The sequence below is a fragment of the Macaca mulatta genome, chromosome 15 (assembly GCF_049350105.2).
Source record: "Macaca mulatta isolate MMU2019108-1 chromosome 15, T2T-MMU8v2.0, whole genome shotgun sequence".
Taxonomy (NCBI): Eukaryota; Metazoa; Chordata; class Mammalia; order Primates; family Cercopithecidae; genus Macaca; species Macaca mulatta.
In genome coordinates, this window is record NC_133420.1 from 4,109,516 (window position 1) to 4,118,408 (window position 8,893).

The window sequence follows — 8,893 nt, forward strand, 5'->3', positions numbered from 1 at the left end:
GCCCAGCAGGGTAGCCATGCCCGTGCGAGCAGTGCTGCCACCATCAGCAGCGGGTGCAGGATGCCAGGTCAGGTGGGTCGCAGCAGGGACCCCCTCCCCGTGGAGTCTCACACAGGCAGACCCCTCATGCTCCTTCATGGTGAGCTGCACTGGGGCCAGGCACTCCAGAAGCTCTTGCCTTTCTGTTCGCCCGGTTTGGCATAAAAGAAATGAAGGCAGCCCTGGGCTTCCCTCTGCCTCACTAACCCGATTCCCTGTGGACGCCCTCCAGCCCCTGTGTCCAGCCCACTCCCTGCCCCCCAGCTGTGGCCAGGCCCCCTGGGCTCCCTTTCTTTAATATTTAGTTTTCAAATAAATGGAGCTTTATGGTAAAATCTTCAAAAAGTTCTGAAGGACACAATGGAAACGCTCCTTTGTGCCTGTGTGAGCAACCGCGAGCTTCCCATGCTCCCTGTCAGAGGCACCTGGGGCTGTGGGACAGAAGCGCGCGCCCTCCCCCCTGTGTGTATTCTCTGCCTGGGTTTGGGGGTTTTCTCACATCATGATAGATGTGAGAAACTGATAGAAACATGACAGATGTGATAGACTGCCTACACACACACATTTTATATCTTGGTGTCCTTTGTCAGCACGTAACGAGCTCCGTGCTGTTCTCGAGGTGGCCCAGTGCTACGTTGTGGGAGCACTAGGGTTATTTGAGCCTGCCCTGTTTGGTGATTTTTCCCTCTTTTGCTGCTGCGGTGAGTGACCCCTTCGTGGCAAATGGAAACAGTTCTCGAAGTGGGAGTTCTGTTTCAAAGAGAACAACCGATGTGGCTTTTGCGATGATTGTCTTTTTGAAGCCTGTGAGGCTATACACCCTGCTGAGCGGTAAACAGCAGCACTTCTTTCTCCACTCCCTTATCTGCCCTATTACCTGACTTTTATTTTTACCAATATGATGGGTGAAGAATCTTTCAGTGTAATTTTAATGTGAATTTTTCTTCCGGTGAGTTTAGCTTATGTTTATGCTGTTGCACTATTTAGGCACCTGTACTCCAGCCCAGCGGGTGCCGGCTGTTTCAGGCTCTTTCTAAACAGTTCAACTGTCACTAATGCACACTCCACCCCTCTGAAGCGTGAGGCTCTTGGCTCGCTAATCAGATCTGTAGCTTGCAGTTGGAGGGGGATATAGGACGTTGTTGTTCAAAGCATCAAAGCGTTGGTGGCACAGATCATTGAGAACTGATCAGCACTGAACCATGTGCGAAGTGCTCCAGGGGTGTTGTTGGAAGGACTCACCTTGCACGGGGCATGAAATCGAAGGTTCAGATTCCCCTAAGACATTAGCGGCTTGATTTGCAGAGTTCAAGTTGCACCACAGTGCTGATGTACATGTGGCAGGTGGCCCTGAAGTTGGTTCTGAGGGTCCTCCCCAAATCTAAATGGCAGATGTTACACCCCTAAGTACAACTTGCACATTAACGTTAAAGCAGTTGAAATATTTATTGATGTTTCAGCTATGAAATTGGACATAGTGCTGCACCAGGAAAAATCACGGTGAAGGTCTGTCCCATGAGACTGCCCCCGCTTCACCAACGGCAAGTTTCAGGCCTCCCTTGCTTCTGACTGACCACCTAAAAATCGGGGTTGCCCTGTCCTTCTACTTAAGGTCAATAACTTGCCAGACTGGCTCATGGCACCCAGGGCAACACCTTTATCTACTGTCACCAGTTCGTTATGAAGGACCTGTGAACAGCCAGATGAAGAGGTGCGTTGCCCCAGGCCTGGTGGGCGGGGGCGGGTTGCAAGTGCTTCTGTCCCTGGGGAGTGGGAATGCTGCCCTCCCAGAATGTCAAGGTTTTCCCCAAGCTGCAAGCTCTCCAAACCCCACGCTCTCCAACCCCACCATTTAGGGTTTTCTAGAGGTGTCACTGTAGACATGGTTGATGACATCTTTGGCTAGTGGGGATTGACTCATCTCCAGCCCTCTCCCTCCAGGTCAGAGGTTGGGTTGGAGACTGACAGCTCCAGCCCTCTAGTGTTGCCTTGGTCTTCCTGAACCCCAGACCCACCCTGAAACTGCCTAGGGGCCCCCAGCTCCCAGGCCTATCCCGACTACACAAAGGCACTCTGACCACTCGAAAGATTCCAAGGGTCTTAGACTCCCTGTGCCCAGAACCAGCTGAAGACCCAATAGCTACGTCTCCTTGCATGGCAAAATCACAAGCTCTCATCAGCTGACGGTCCGGGGCAGGTGTGCTGAGAGAGCTTTGCTATGGCCCTGTTGCTGGCAATCTGTTTTCAATCCTTGCTGGGCCAACAGGCGCTCTCTGGTTATTCCCCAAGCTGATTGAATTTCCAGTCTTTTCCGTTTGATTCCACTGTTCTGGCCCAGTTCTTCTGAAGCCTCTTTCAACATCGTTGCCTCACCTGGGCGCTGAGATCCTGTGACCCTCACCCAGCAGGAGATACGGATGCCAGGATCCGGCTACCCTCCCTACAGTTGGATTGTGAGGAAGCCGGCCCTAAGCCTTCCCTTCCTGGGTCTCTTTAATGCCAGAAATGGGATGTTTTAGAGTTTATTTTAATTTCATTTTAGGTCGATACGAGCGACATACAAATTGGAGTTGGGCAGTTCACTGGCCAGGCACCTGACTCTTCTGGATAAGAAGAGTCTGGGTAAGTCTGGATAAGAAACAGGCCCCACACTGCCAGGACACAGAAGGGCAGCCCCTGTCCCCACAAGGTCGTGACAGAAAACCCCAGCTTCTGCAACTGCAGGAATTCTACAGATTTTCACTTAGAAGAAAATGCCACCCAGGAGTCCCCACCCCGATTTTCTCAAAAGTGGTTTTGCAAAGGCTCAGAAGAAAAGTCAGGACACAGGGCGCCAGCCAGCCCCATCTTCCCAAAGTCACTTGCCCCGGGGCCACCCACCTGCAATCAAACTGTTAGAGATGGCTTTTTATTCTTAGCTATTACCAGAGCAAATATTCCTGGAGAAGCATGCATTCGAGTAGGGTGTCTCTTTCCAGAGGTCCTGGAGAGGGAGGCTTCAGCACGTCACTGGCCAGGGACCCCGGGAACTTCACGGTTCAGGGGCTGGAGGGTAGAGGGGGCAGAACCCTAATGGTGGGTGAGTTGAGAATGGAAGAGCGTTCTTCACCTCAGTCTCCTGGGGTCTTTCCCTTCAGGAACTGAAGAGGTGAGGAGGGCTGTGCAGTCTCAGACAGGTGCTACCTGGCTTCGAAAGCCGACGCATCTGTCCCCAGAGCTGGGCAGCCGCCAGCCCAACCCACCCTGTAATAACTGAAGTCCTTTGTCCCCACCTAGAGCCAGTCCGGGAGTCCGGTGCACACTGTAATTGACCAACCCAAGCCATACAGGACGTGCTGATGTCACTTTCCTACTTCAACTGCCCCCTCCCCAGAGTATACCTTCGGGACATTGGAAAAAAGACACCCCTTAATGTAGCCCCAAGGCCTCTGCTCTCCATGAACCTCCTGAGGGCGACTGCAGCATGGCAAGCAGGGACCCCCGGGCTTCTTGATAAAAGTGTAAAATGAAGCTCTGCCTGAAAGGACACCCATCTGTTAGATTTGGAAAACCTCTAAAGGCCGTTTGCTTTTCACAATGAGTAGACTCTTAGACATGTATTCTAAGGAAAGGCAGAAGATATGGAGAAACAAATTCAACAAGAATATTCTTTGGAGCAAAAGCGAGGGAGGGAGGGGAGGAGAGAGGAAAAGGGGAACAGAGCAACAGGGAGACGGGACAGACACAGACAAGAGAAAGAGTGACACAGAGGCAGAGAGAGCACCTAGCTCGTTTTCAACTTGACCTCCTGGCAGAATCTAGCAGGATCATAGAATCCTCAGCACATCCTTGTACTAGGACAGCCAAGTTTCAAGCCAAAGTTTCCCAAACTACAAGGTAACAAATACTAAGACTGGAGAAGCTGTGCACGTTCTTTTCCAGATCCTTTTTGCAGCATCAGCAGAATGGGGCAGGTTGTTGCATTCATTCTAAAAATCAAAACTGCAAGAGGACTCAGCTGCGGAGATGGAGGGCAGATATTCTCTTGCTCACTGAGCTCACACCCCGGAGACGGCCAGCGCCTAATGCTGCCTCCACAGGTTCCATGGAGGACACAGGAGAGTCTACGGCCATGTGAAGAGCAGACTCACATTTCTGTGCCTCCCTCCCAGGGAAGCTAAGAGCTGTATCCCACGAGTCCTGCTCGCTCCCGTTGATCCCGATGCCCTAGCCTTCGTCATCTCTGCCAGTCGTCATGAAAGAGCCTGTTGCATCGCAGTCCAGCAGGGCCACAATATTCAAAATGAAAATTGTAATGATCACTCTTCTGACTGCAAAATCTCTAGTCAGAGAACTTCTCTAACTAAAGAAGCGGGGCGGGGGGAGCTGGACAGAAAAGGCGCCCTGGCTGTCGGGTGCTGAAACTGTGACACCCCTTGGCACCAGCGCGGAGTGCCTCACGCTCGACCCCAGAGGGAAGAACAAGAAGGGGCCACCGCGGGTCTCCCCCAAGCATCCAGCTGTCGGGAAATCTTGTCCAATCACCCACCTCGCCATGCCACCTGCTCACCTGCATGCTGTAGTAGTAGTAACGCATCATTCACGTCGCAGCAGGCCAAGTGGGCAGGAAAATGGGGCCAAAAAGAAAACCATGACCATAGAAGGCAACGGCACGTGACTGAGCTTTCTGGGTTGTGCGCCCTTGTGGTGATAAACACAGTCCTAACTGAGCTAAACACCAGAATGAAAACGAACCGTCCTCCGTGCTGAAATCGGAAGAGGTGTGCTTGGCTATCCGCAGTGCCTGCCTGTTTGGGCGGTGATTACTGCAGGTCACACGTGCTGTACAGGAGGGCAGTGAACTCTGGAGCCAGGCTGGCCGGGTGCAAGTCCCAGCTCCATAGCCAGCTCTGTGTTCTGGGACAATTCACCTATGTCCTCTGCCTCTCGATTTCCTCCTCTGTAAAATGGGGGTAATAGTCGCATCTATCTGAAAGGGCTGAGAATTAAACGACCTTGTCAATGTAAGGGGCTGAGAACAGTATCTATTCTTGGTGAGCAGAAGGATGACCAGGTGACGACCAGCAGAATACCCCTTTCAAAGCCTCAATACTCTTCCATAGTGAGCAAAGACACAGCTCCTCTATGGACGAAGCCATTAATAGTCGATCCTGGCAGGCAGAGTGCAGATTCCTTCGAATCAGAAATTTGAACTCTGGCCAACGACTGCTGTACTGATTGAGTAAATGTTAGGATTTGTGAATGGTAGTCTACAAAAACAGTCTGAAGGAGTTTGAGAGGGTGTGGGCTCAGCTGCAACCTCTCCTCCCAAGGCTGTTGGTCAACATCTCCACCCTTGTGGAAAGACAGCAGTAGTAAAGAAAATGTCAAACATTTGGTGTGTTTGTACACTTCTCCCAGAAATCCTAAATGCTTTGCATGTTTCAGCTAATAATTCATTAAAATGGATTATGCTGACCATTTTATAACCTACTTCACTGCTCTAAATCCATCCCTTTGTGACAAATTTTTACACTTGGCTCATTTTTTCAATTGTGTTTGCTGTCTTACTCCCACGTAAAGGATAAACGTACATGTTAATGTTGATTTGACTGAGACAGCTAATGCTAAATATGTCTCTGTTCCTTGAAGGTTGACTTGTGATGGTGTATTTAAGTCTCTTTTTCCCCTTGAGTCAGCAAAATATTCCATGTTACTTTGAGCAAAACTTGCTCGCTAGTGTTATGGAGGATATAAAAGCAAATGGAATAAGTTTCCTGCCTTCAGGAGGATTGAAATCTCAAAGTCGGTATGACAGCATGGATGGGAGTCAGCTCAGTGTGCAGCTTTTAAAACATGTTGGAATCTTTCCTCTGCAACTTTTGATGGTGAGACCCTGAGCAAATCCTTTCCACAAGCATCAGGCTCCCCATCTATGACATGGAAGTAAAAAGAGTAATCTTGACAAAATTGTGATGACTATAGGCGTGTACCTATCCTCTTATTTACCTCCTCCCGATAGAAGATATTGTAACTCATCCCATTTGAGCTGGTGGTGATCACCCCCATCTTGTGCGATTCAAATATAATTATCTGGAATCCCCCATCTTCGGATGATGAAGACCCAGCAGCCCTCACAGTGTTTTCTAGAAACTGGATTTTGTTTGAAGGGTGAACTCACTCCAAGTTTCTTCTATTTTCACCTATTGTCCTTCCTACGTGTCTCCTGGGGTTTTTCCCTTCCTCCCAATCTACGTTAACCTGATGATAACAGCCAGCTATGTTTTCTACAATTCCCCTAAATTGACTCATGCCAAATACTGAATACAGTAGATTAGGAGGGTTCATTAAATCACGATAGAGCAACCTACAGAAGGAAAGTAGACACCTTTTTTCTTAAAGGGCCTTCAGCCATCCCACCCTGGAGAAGGTTGCTGATTGCCTCTTCTCCTCACGCAGTCTTTTTACTATGCATTTTTTTTTTTTTTTTTGAGATGAAGTCTCACTGTCACTCAGGCTGGACTGCAGTGTCATGATCTTGGCTCACTGCAAGCTCCATCTACCAGGTTCAAGTGATTCTCCTGCCTCAGCCTCCTGAGTAGCTGGACTACAGGTCCGTGCCACCACACCCAGCTAATTTTTGTATTTTTGGTAGAGACAGAGTTTCACAATATTGGTCAGACTGGTCTTGAACTCTTGACCTCGTGATCCATCCACGTTGGCTTCCGAAAGTGCTGGGATTACAGGCGTGAATCACCGCATCCGGCCTGCATCACTTTTTATGCCTCGTCTTCATCCTTATAGCTTCTCCTTTCTAGTGGCCTCAACTCCCAACCCCGGAGTAAGGGTCACAACTGTCCATCTTCATGCAACACAGCTTAGTTCCCCTTCTCCTCCCCACCATGCCCTATGGGTTGCTTTTCTACAACCAGAATGGAGACCCAGAGAGATCTGCTAAACTAAGACAGTTCTCACCCCTGGGAGAAAAATCTACTTCCCAGTTCTCAGTCCCGCTAAACTATTGTTAAGATAAAGGACCATGATAAATCCTATTGGCTAAGAGAAGAACGTTCTCCAGGTTGCCATAGGATAAGAAAGGAGGTGACAGAATCTGCAGCCATTTGGTAGAATATGTGATATGTGAATCATTCTGAGGAATATGTTAAAATTCTGTAGTCACATCTTGGAAAATGGTATTTGCAGCAGAGGGAATCATGTAACAAAAAACCCAGGCAGAAAACAAATGAGTGTGTGTGGAGAAGAACAATAATGTGATGTGAATGAAGGGTTCGGTGTCATGAGTGAGAAATGGCTGACCGAAAGTAGGGAGATGCAGATAGGAAAATACCACGGGAAGACTGAACATCACATTAAGTGATTTAGGCGATTCTGCCTGCAGTGCAAATATTTTGGGCTCTGAAGTGAAGTCATCAAAAGGTTTACGTCTGTAATGGAGGATTGGTCTAGATAGCCTTTCAGATCCCACTCGGCTTTGAGATCCTTGATTCCGGGTCACACCTGCGGGTCTGGAGGGCAGTTCTGCAGGGTCATGAAGGAAGGATTCCAGGAGGCTGGAACACGAAGGACATTCAGGTGACCGCATCAAGAGATCAAGTGGGGTAACAAGAACCTGAACTAAAAGGAATGCAGCGTAAATATGAAGGAGAAAGAGGAAATGGGAAACTGATTAGAAACGATAAGTAGAGAAAAAGGAGAATATGTGATTCCAAGGTTTAGAACAGTATTTGTAAGTTATAGTCCCATAACTTCTTGCATAAACAGTATCTAAGAGTCATTTTAAAAAGAAGAGCAAACCTCCAAGTTCCACTGAAAGACATCAGCATCTCTGTGGAGTGAATTGCGGAAAGAGAATGAAGAGGTCTGTTCAACTTTTAGACACGCAAAATGTGAATTGAATTGCATGAGTGACACCAACAATGTGAAGATATTTAGCAGGAGCTCTTTTTTCTCTTTTTGGCCTATGGTATTTAATCCTTCTATCATCATTATCGTCCTTTCTCTAATTTAATGTCTTTGAACCTTTATTCAAAAATCCACTACGTATATGTAACATGTTTGTGAGATTATTACTAGACCCTCTAGGAGGTTTCATTAACCCAGTTTTCTCTTATTATACCAATACCACACTATCTTGATAGTTCAGGTAAGTCCTCCACCGTTTTTTTCCAAGTTGTCTTAGCTCTTTGGGGTCCTTTAAATTTCCAGACACATTTTGGAGTCCGCTAGTTCATTTCTACTGGAAAAAAAAATAAAAATAAAATGATGCTGGGATTTTGATTGGAATTGCATTAAACCTCTGATCCACAAGAGCAGAACTCACATCTTAACAATATTGAGCCTGCTGATCCATGAACACAGTATATCACTTCATTTATTTCTTTATCTCAGCATCACTGCCTGCTTTTCAGTGTACAGATCTTACACATCTTTTGTCAGATTTAGTCTGAAGTATTTCATGTTTTGATGTGCTATAAATATTGCTTTGTAAATTTCCATTTCCAATTATTTCTTTGCCAGTGTATAAAGAGATAAATATTGCTTGTGTTTAGCTTGTATCTTGCAAACTTTCCAAACTCACCTATTAGGAAGTAATTTATTATTATCAGTTTTAGTGGCTTTTTGTGATTTCAGGAGATTTTCCACACAGGTGATCACATCACCTGAAGGTACAGATAGTTTTAAATCTTATTTTCTAATAAGCGTGCATTTTATATATTTCAACTTGCGTTATTGCACTGACTAGACTCCAAAAAATGCTGAAAAGCAGTGAGAAAAAAATCAGGTGGGATGGTGAATACAGCCCTTGTTCTTCCATTTTGACCTGAAGCACCCAGTGTGATCATTTTCTCATTTG

At 47.2% G+C, this 8,893-nt stretch overlaps 1 protein-coding gene across 1 annotated transcript in view; it reads left to right on the plus strand.

Annotated features, from left to right (window-relative positions):
- The window catches only part of LOC144334884 (uncharacterized), a 201,400-nt gene extending 195,891 nt beyond the window's left edge, over positions 1-5,509 (plus strand). The window contains exons 4-6 of the mRNA XM_077966729.1: positions 1,500-1,750; positions 2,582-2,661; positions 3,316-5,509. The gene's annotated coding sequence lies outside the window, so the exon portion shown is untranslated. The remainder of the gene's footprint in view (positions 1-1,499; positions 1,751-2,581; positions 2,662-3,315) is intronic.
- Positions 5,510-8,893: the final 3,384 nt, after the last annotated feature.